This window comes from Bos javanicus, chromosome 2 (assembly GCF_032452875.1).
Source record: "Bos javanicus breed banteng chromosome 2, ARS-OSU_banteng_1.0, whole genome shotgun sequence".
Taxonomy (NCBI): domain Eukaryota; kingdom Metazoa; phylum Chordata; class Mammalia; order Artiodactyla; family Bovidae; genus Bos; species Bos javanicus.
In genome coordinates this window covers 47219353-47229637 of record NC_083869.1, presented here as the reverse complement: position 1 = coordinate 47229637, position 10285 = coordinate 47219353, and the positions used below count along the sequence as shown (strand labels likewise).

Sequence of the window (10285 nt, the reverse complement as noted above, 5' to 3'; positions counted from 1 at the left end):
ATTTCATGCATACACATTTCCCAAGTAGGAGAAATGCATAACTGAGGAAGATGCTTAGGGCTCCTCAACAAGCCCAGAGCGGGGAGAGAGAGAACAGGAACATCAGAGCACAACTTGCATTTACTTTCCTGATGATTCTCAGGTTAGCCCAGGTGGCATCACCTACCAGGTTGGCCCAGCCAAGATCACACACAGAGTGGGAGGATCCTAAATCACAGGGGATCACACACTCCACTGACTGAAACCAACATGCAAGAAGGGCTGGGTCCATGTCACGTGGGTGAGACCCAGAGGGATTCCTGGGTTCAGCCTCACCTACTAGTGCCAGTGGCTGTCCCAAGGCTGTCCCCATCACAGTCCCGGGAGGGACACCAGCCTCCCCACCCACCATGGAGGGAGTGCAGCTGGAGGAGGGCACACTGGGTGGGGCATCCTCTGTGGCTTTTTTCTGGGTTGGCCTTGCCCAGGGCCAAGTGGCCAGCCAGGCCATACCACATCTTAAACACCCATCTGTGCAGGACTCACTGATGAAGGGACATGGGGTCCAGGCCTTAAGAGAGTTGAGCCTATTGTTCAACACAATAGGGGAGGGGTGGCCTTGACCTCATCTTAAGAGCCTCCAGTTATGGCTTCTGAGGTTTAATGTGCAGTCATTGAAGAATATAGAAATAGTTACAAGGAGGAATAGTCTCTATACAACTTTAAAGTTGTACAGTGTTTCCTGTAGTGGGCTTAAAATGGATTTCTTTAATGAGTCTGGAAATTAACATGTTAGTAGCAGCATCACACATCATCTCCTGTGTGTCTGTGTGTGAGAATACTATTCATTTGTTCAATGAAACACTTACGAAATATACCACACTCTTTCTATCCTATTCTAACACGTCTTTGTTTTTGAAACTGTCAGGGCCTCAGTAAATACAAATGGCTCAGGTCGCACCTGACCTTTGAAAAGCCGGGAAAGGCCATGGATTAGAGAACTCAGAGCAAACCCAAGCCCTACTTCTGCAGAAGGTCAAGACTTCCCATCCACAAGTCCCCCCACTCAGTTCTGCTATCAGCTGTGGGATGTCAGGTCAGTCGCCCAAACTCTGGGCTGTGCCTGAACAGGGTGGGGCTGGCAGGACAGCATTGTATGTCCGAGTTCCTCTGCCTGTAACATCTTCAGGAGGTAAAGATTTTCCAAAGGTGCCCCTAAAACCTTTGCAGACCTCCCACAAGTCAGCTTCTCGGCTGGCACTGGGAGGGAGGTAAGCAGTACAGAGAGGATGGGTGGTCTGGAAGCCAGGCAGCTTGACTCTGGGCTCTCTGACAAAGTGGGAGAGGGGACGCTCCAGCAGACTCTGGCCTGGGGGGGACCAGTAAGAGGCTGGTCACGCCTCAGTTATTCATCAGCCCTTAACTGAGCACCTGCTCTGCCCTTGGTTTGTTCACCTCTAATGATTCATCAAGGACAGGAGAGTTTGCTGTCCCACCTGGGGCTTACAGTCTCCAGGTGGGGAGGACATCACTATCTGAACGACCTTATTTATAGTTTAAAGTCATTATTTTAAAAAGGATCATTTGAAGTGCGGATGGGAGGGCAGAACGATTAGAAAAGGCCTGTCTGAGCTTTCCAGTTCTGAACTTGCCCTTGGCCCCATCAATTTCACCCGGAGGCTCTCGGTTCTTGATTTCTACAGCCCACAAAGAGAAGGACTGGCCTCTCCTTTTCCTGTTCAGGGGGTTCCGGCTCCCACGCTCCGTGATCCATTTCCCCAATGGGCCAGACTGTGTGGAAACGGTCTGTGTGTGAGCCGGGTCCTGGCTCCCCGCCCCTCCCAAGCACTAACTGTCCCAGGTGTCACTTATTACGGGGCCGCCCGGGCCCCGCTTCCACCCCGCGGAGGATCTCGAAGGAGTCCCGGGCTGCGGGCAGCGGGCGGGGCCCACCTGTCCCGGCCCTGCCCCGCCCCTTCCCGGGCGCCCCAGGTGGCTCGGGGCGGGGAGGAGCCGCACCCCGCCCCGTCCCTCCCTGCGCGGCCACACCAAGGCCGGCCCGCAGCGAGTGCGCTCTGCGCTGACTGGGATCTGAGAGCCGAGACCCGGGCTGGCGCACGGAGGCCCGGCGAGCGCGGCGGTGCAGGTGAGCGGGACAGGCGCACCGCGCTGGGGGCGGCGGGCCCCCCAGCCTGGTCCCTGCGGGGCCGCGCGGCCGCGGTGGGCAATGCGGGCGCCCCTGCCCGGCGCCGCTGGGGAGTGGGGGCGCCGGGGGCGCGGCACAGCTGAGGGGTCGGGGTCGCGTCGCTGCCTGGGGGCAAACAGCTGCAAATATCTGCCCCGGACCCGGGCTGGGGTGGGCGCGGGGACATGATCCGGGCTGCGCGGGTCTCTCAGCGGCCCAGGCGGCGCGGAGGCAGGGTTTGCCGGGAGCTGGTGGGGAGAGCAGGGGGGCCGGCTGCTGCGGAGAGCGCGGAGCTGGGCGGGGGGAGCCCAGGGCGAGCTCCCGCCTCTCTCTCTGCGGTGCTTCCCGGGCCCGCGCAGGTGTCACTGTTCCTTCTGCCCTGGTCTTTACTTCTGGCGCTGGTGTTGAGAATCCGACAGACACCTGGGTTAGCTACCTGCGGCTTCCAGAAAACTGGGTATGCGAGGCTGCCCTGACTGCAGGGGGCCAAGGTTGTCAGGGTCCATCCAGGTCTGTGTGTCCTGGGGCGCTGTCGGTGTTGGGGTGAAGGCGGAGGGCTGCGCTCCATCTCACAGGCCCTGGCCATCAGAGTGATAAAGTGGAAAAAGTATAGAATTTAAATTCTAGTTACTAGCTGTATGGCCTCGAGTAAGTTACTTAATTTCCCTGATTCTGTTTGCTCAGAGGTAAGAAGGGTATTATAATCATCACAACAGTTAAGTTATAAGATATTTGTAAAATCCATAGTAGGTTGCTTGATGAGAATTCTCTCCATTTTTTTTCTGTATCTAGTTAATGTAACACTTTGTGCCTCCCAGAGGTTCAAATTCATTTCTGAACAGAAGAGAAACAGACGAGGTTCAGATTACCCTCCTTTAGGAGGAAAGGCAGTGATGATGGTGTGTGTTTTGTTCCCCGAGAAGGCAATGGCACCCCACTCCAGTACTCTTGCCTGGAAAATCCCATGAACGGAGGAGCCTGGTAGGCTGCAGTCCATGGGGTCTCAAAGAGTCAGACAGGACTGAGCGACTTCACTTTCACTTTTCACTTTCATGCATTGGAGAAGGAAATGGCAACCCACTCCAGTGTTCTTGCCTGGAGAATCCCAGGGACAGGGGAGCCTGGTGGGCTTCCGTCTATGGGGTTGCACAGAGTCGGACACGACTGAAGTGACTTAGCAGCAGCAGCAGGCCTCCTCCAGGCTATCTTAATTGCCACCACCATCCTAGAAGCCAGGTTTTGAGAAGTGACAGCGCACAGGTCCTGAATGTAGAAGAGATGGTAACAGTTTGCTTTCAACATTATTGACTGTATTTGTCAGAATTCTTTTCTTTGGGTTGTGTTTTAGTCACTTGAAAATTGCCTTATGCTATATTGAAATTGCGGAGAAGGCGATGGCACCCCACTCCAGTACTCTTGCCTGGAAAATCTCATGGATGGAGGAGCCTGGTGGGCTGCAGTCCATGGGGTTGCAAAGAGTCAGACACAGCTGAAGCGACTTAGCAGCAGTAGCATATTGAAATTGATTGAGTTACATAAATGAAAAGGCTGAGGGTTTCATCTGCAGGCATAACTTGATCCCGGGCACACATAAGGTGGCATGGCTTTTTCTCTCTCTCGTATGTATCTTAGCTCTTTCCCCCCACCCCCACCCCCACCCCCCATGTTGACTGCTTCTTCATATGGAGTGATAAAAGCACTGGCACCTTCAGGCTTATCTGTTCCTTTGTGGGAGGGGTAGGGGGGATGTCTTTCTCCTCTTCCATCTCCTCCATCCTAACAGCAGATCTTATCGATATACTAGACTAAAACTGGGCCAAGCCATCTCCGTGGACAGGGAGTGGGTTTTCACCATAAGAGTGGGTACTTTGCTCAGGTGCCACTGTGATAGACAGCTCCACCCCAGCTTCCGGGGATTGGATGAGGATAGTTTCCAATGAGATGTCTGACTTCCAGGCAGATAAAAATAGGACCTGCTCATTGTACTGTCTCAGCCTTTGCTCACCACCACCTAAAGGAAGTCTTTGGTAGGATGTAGACAGCCTGTGTGCCATATTCCATCTGTCAGTTGTCAAGGCTTATCCAAGGCATGGAAGGCGTCCTGCATATTCATCCTTTGATTTCTTATTTTGCTGTTTGTTTGTTGGTTCATTCATTCACTCAGCATTTAGTAAGTGCCCAGTGTATGGCAGGGCCTCTGCCAAGGGTGAAAATGTTTGCTTTTGAGAATTTCACAGTTTAGTTGGAGAGGCAGATGTGCAGATAACAGAGTCTGTGTTTAACTATCTGGGGACAACCAAAGCCTTCCCAAGGAAACTAGTTGAGCTCTGAATCGGAGATAAGTAGAGCTGCTCTAGGAAAAAAGTTTGAGGGACTTCCCAGGCCAAGTGGTGGGTACTCTCTGTTGTAAGTAACATTGTTTAGGTTATGGGACTGTTTGCTTAAGAAGTCTAGAGGTGGATGGTTCAAAACAGCCACAGTTTTGGGTTGGCTTCTTGAAGATTCTCGAGGTTTCTGTCCTGCCACAGGGTGACTGGAGCTCCAACATGCCTTCACATGCTAACATCTAAAACAGAAAGGGAGGGAGAGGGCTTGCTTTCCAGTGATTATCTAGACAACAAAAGTCATAATTTCTCAGAAGTTCCCTATGTTCCCTATGGTCATGTGTCCATGCTCAACCATCAGTGGAAAAGGAGGCAAGCGTGGCTGTGATTGTCGCGGCCAAGCTGTGCTCTGGAGCTGGGGGAGGGTCACCTTCCCTGAGCACATTGGTGCCCATATCTGAAAATCAGAATTCTGTTAGCTAGGCAGAAAGCGAAACTGCCTGTCAGGCTGTTAGGTAGGCAGTCATCCGAGTCTCCCAGAGGTGGTGACAGATGATGAAAGACATGGCCTTGTGGGCAGACAGGAGAAGCTCAGGACAATAGGAGACGTCTAGGGTGTGGCCGAGGGAGGGAAGGGGTTGAGGTTGGAGGCGCTGGTAGAGACAGGAGAACCACTCTGGGCATCACTAAGAAGCCTAAATCTTGGTCCCATCCCTCAAAGAACTTATGCTTAGAACCTGGTGAAGCGTTTGAATCTTTCATACTTTCATAGTGACAGCAATGATGGCTCACTCTATGGGGGTAACTGTGGGTGGTTTAGGTGGAGGAGTTTAGGGCGGGGCTAAGTATAGTTAGAAAAAGCCTCACAGCTGGTTCTGCTGTGCCTCCCACCCCCCAGCACCCTGGCACCCTCTCCTCATCCCTTATTGGGAACATCTGCTCTCAGTCATGACTTTTAAGTGTTGTTAACTGGTATTTAACTAACAGCTGGTATTTGGTGAAGATGCAGCTAGCAGTAGGTCCTGGATTAGAGAATGATTCTCCTGATGATAGTCCAGTGAGTAGATACTTTATAACTCTGTTCAGTAGGAAACCAGCCTCTACTGTCCTCTGCTTTTGGAGCATTTCTCCTGTTTGCATTGAAATTTGAAGTGAGCTGCTGTTTGTTTCCATTTGACATGGTGGACACGGTGGGCGTTTAGCATTTGATTGGGCCACAGGGTGCTACTTCTCATGATCCTTCATCCTCAGTATCTACTTAGCACAGAACTTGGCAGAAAAATCTAGTCACTAATCCTGGAAGAAAGGAGGGAGTGGAAGGCAGCATATTTTGTTGTTTGCATCAGCAGTCCTGCCCAGGGTCCCTGAAAAAGTGTGAGGGGATGAAGTAGAGAGATGCCTTGGGCAGTCAATTCATTCACACATATTTATTGAATACCCACTGTATGGCAGACACTGCTCTGGGGATTAAAAAAGTATATGAGAAGGACACAGTCTGTGTTCTCATGGAGCTCACACTTTATTGGAATGAGATATATTTGTTTTGTCTCCTGTGTCAGGTGATGAGAAGTCCTATAATGAAAAATACGTTAAGAGAAGACTGCAGTAGTGTTGAAACAAGCTGTGCATAGTGCTGGAAATCATCAAGGTTTAGTATCTTTCTGGTTTCCAGCAGAGAAATATGGCTTGCGCAGGTATGGTGTTGGTGTTGGGGAAGAAAGACCTTCACGTGGAAGAAGAGGATTATGTATTGAATAACTTGATCTTAAAGAATTTCCTTCATGCAGAATCTCTTTGTTTGCTATACCTCTTATTATCCCCAAAATGTGATTTTTAATGACTTACAAAACATGGTGCCAGGTGACAAAATAAGTGAAGAAATATGAGCAAAGGGAAAATAAGGGTCATTTCTTTCATCATGGTGTTCCATAATTGTTTAGATTTGGTAGCAGGGGAAGAAAGAAGTAGGGTGATTAAAAATGATTCATACTAAGGGTTCATTGTTTAAAAGGTGACAGTGTAAAGTTTCGATGTCCCACAGTTATAACTCATTTGGGTGTGTGTGAAAAGAGCTAGTTTTATTTGATAGGAAAAAATAGTCTCTTTATTAAAGTTGTGCATGCAAATTATCTTCTGAGTTCAAAGAAAATTAATAGTTTTATTTTTATACGCCAGTTTAAAGTGCCCAAAGGTTAACAGAGATCAAAAGCCTAATTCCAAAATCAAAGCAATATAGTATAAAAAATTAGTGAGAAGTTGAGTTTGGTCTGATTACTAGCTGGGAAAAATATACAAATTCAAATAAAAATTTATAAAATAGAAGTGTTATGCAAAGGTAATTTTGAATACCTATTTTTATTGGGTTGTTTGTCTTCTTATTGAGTTTTGAGCGTTCTTTACATAATCTGGGCTTCCCTAGTGGCTCAGATGGTAAAGAAACTGCCTGCAATGTGGGAGGCCTGAGTTCAATCCCTGGGTCAGGAAGATCCCCTGGAGAAGGAAATGGCAACCCACTCCAATATTCTTGCCTGGAGAATTCAATGGACAGAGGAGCCTGATGGCTACAGTCCATTGGGTCACAAAGAGTCAGACATGACTGAGTGACTAATACTAATACTACATAATCTGGATATATATCTTGTGTCAGAAATGATTTTCAGAGAAATTCTCTCAGCCTGTGCCAATCTTTTTATTCCCATAGCAGTGTCTTTCTTAGGGCAAAAGCTTTAAGCTTTGGTAAACCAGTTTATCAGTCTTTTCTTGTGGAAGTTTTCTACTACGTTTTCTTCACGGTTCTGTGTTTTACATTTAGATGTAGGATTCATTTCGGGTTAATTTTTGTGTAACATGTAAACTGTGAGTCAGGCAATTTTTTTCATAGCACGTGGAATTCTAGTTCTTTCAGCACAATTTGTTGAAAAGACTATTTTTTCCCTATTGAGTTGTCTTGATATTTTGTTGATAATCGGCAAGGTTATAATCAAAGGTTTATTTTTGGATTGCCAGTTTTATTCCATTGATCTTAATGCCTGCTTTATACCACCACTGCACTGTCTTGATACTGTGACTTGATGATAAATTTTGAAAGCAGGTAGTATAAGTCCTCCGATTTTATTCCTTTTCAAACTCATTACGGCCCTCCTGGTTCCTTTGCCTTTTCATGTAAGTTGTAGAGATCTACAAAAAACCCTGCTGGGATTTTGAGTGGGATTGCATTGAATCTATAGATTCATTTAGGAGGAACTGACATCTTTAGTTCCAGTTCATGAACACAGTATGGCCTATCTCTTTATTTCTGTTTTTATTTTTCTATCAGCATTCAGTAGTTTTCAGGATATAGATCTTCCACATGTTTTGTTAGATTTATACGTAAGTGTTTCACTTCTGATATTGTTTTTGTTGCTCATATCCAGAAATACAATAGATTTTTGTATGTTGACATTGTATTCTGTTACTGTGCTAAAGTCAGTTATTGTTGTAGGTTTATTTGTAAATTCTTTGGGGTTTTTTACATATGCAGTCATATCATCTGTGAATAAATACACCTTTATTTCTTCCTTTCCACTCTGGTTGCCTTTTATTTCTTTTTCTTAATCAACTGGTTAAGAATTCTAGTTGAATGTTGAATAGAAGTGATGAGAGAGAATATCCTTGTTTTGTTTCTTATAATAAGGGCGAAATAATCTTTCATGATGAAATATGGTGTTAGCTGAGGTTTCCACCTGAGGTTAAGGAATTTCCCTTTTATTCTAGTTTACTGAGTTTTTATTATGGATGGATTTTGAATTTTGTTGAATACTTTTTTTCCCATCTGTTGACAGGATCATGTGATTTATTCATATTCACTGTGGTGAGTTCAGTTCAGCTCAGTTGCTCAGTCGTGTCTAACTCTTTGTGACCCCATGAATCGCAACACGCCAGGCCTCCCTGTCCATCACCAACTTCTGGAGTTTACCCAAACTCATGTCCATTGAGTCGGTGATGCCATCCAGCCAACTCATCCTCTGTTATCTCCTCCTCCTCCTGCCCCCAATCCCTCCCAGCATCAGGCTCTTTTGCAATGAGTCAACTCTTCACATGAGGTGGCCAAAATATTGGAGCTTCAGCTTCAGCATCAGTCCTTCCAATGAACACCCAGGACTGATCTCTTTTAGGATGGACTGGTTGGATCTCCTTGCAGTCCAAGGGGCTCTCAAGAGTCTTCTCCAACACCACAGTTCAAAAGCATCAATTCTTCAGTGCTCAACCTTCTTCACAGTCCAACTCTCACATCCATACATGACCACTGGAAAAACCATAGCCTTGACTAGATGGACCTTTGTTGACAAAGTAATGTCTCTGCTTTTGAATATGCTGTCCAGGTTGGTCATAACTTTCCTTCCAAGGAGTAAGCATCTTTTAATTTCATGGCTGCAATCACCATCTGCATTGAGTTACACTGATTGCTTTTCAACTGTTGAAACAGCTTTGTGTTCCTAGGATAAATCCTACTTGATTGTGATGTATTTTTGGAAGAGACTCTGTAGGACTGCTATTATTTCTTCCTTTACCATTTGATAGTATTCGTTAGTGAAACCATCTTGGCCTAGAATTTTCTCTGGTAGAAGATTTTTAAACTACAAATTTAACTTCTTTAGTAGATATAGGAAAATTCTAGCTACCCAGTTTTTCTTGATAAGTTTCAATAGTTTTTATTTTCCAAGGAATTGGTCTTCTTCACCTAAGTTGTCAAATTTATAGATATAGAACTGTTTGTGGTATTCCTCTATTATCCACTTAATGTCTTTGGGATCTGTAGTGATGTTCCCCGTTTCATTTCTGATACTGGTAATTTGTGTCTTCAATAATTTTCTTAGTCTCTCTAGAAGTTTATCAACTTTATTGATCTTTCAAAGATCCAGACTTTTATTTCATTGATTTTGTATCTTTTTCTGTTTGCTTTTTTCCTCCAAGCTAATTTATTTTTAATTGAAGGAAATTTTGTTTTCAATTTTATTGGTTTCTGTTCTAGTTTATTTCCTTCCTTCACCTTGCTTTGGGTTTAAATTACACTCCTGTTTTCTTAAGGGGTAAGCTCTTATTACTGATCTGAGACTTTTCCTCTGTTTTAATATACGCATTTAGTGCTATAAATTTCCCTTTACTTCTTTAGCGGCATACCACAATTTTGATAATGTGTGTGTTAATTAATTAATTTAAAATGTGCAATGCTTTTTATTTTTTTAATATAAATTTATTTAATTGGAGGCTAATTACTTAACAACATTGTATTGGTTTTGCCATACATCAACATGAATCCACCACCCTTGTACACGTGTTCCCCAGCCTGAACCCCCTCCCACCTCCCTCCCCATACCTCCCTCTGGGTCATCCCAGTGCACCAGCCCTGAGTATCCTGTATCATGCATCAAACCTGGACTGGCAATTCATTTCACATATGATATTATACATGTTTCAATGCCGTTCTCCCAAATCATCCCCCCCACCCTCTCGCACAGAGTCCAAAAGACTGTTCTATACATCTGTGTCTCTTTTGCTTTCTCGAATACAGGGTTATCATTACCATCTTTCTAAATTCCATATATATGCATTAGTATACTGTATTGGTGTTTTTCTTTCTGGCTTACTTCACTCTGTATAATAGGCTCTGGTTTCATCCACCTCATTAGAACTGATTCAAATGTATTCTTTTTAATGGCTGAGTAATACTCCATTGTGTATATGTACCACAGCTTTCTTATCCATTCATCTGCTGATGGACATCTAGGTTGCTTCCATGTCCTGCCTATTATAAATA

At 45.6% G+C, this 10285-nt stretch overlaps 1 protein-coding gene across 1 annotated transcript in view; it reads left to right on the top strand.

Annotated features, from left to right (window-relative positions):
• The first annotated feature begins 2014 nt into the window (after positions 1–2014).
• LYPD6B (LY6/PLAUR domain containing 6B) overlaps positions 2015–10285 on the top strand; it is a 238239-nt gene continuing 229968 nt past the window's right edge. Inside the window, exon 1 of the mRNA XM_061438377.1 lies at positions 2015–2125. The gene's annotated coding sequence lies outside the window, so the exon portion shown is untranslated. The remainder of the gene's footprint in view (positions 2126–10285) is intronic.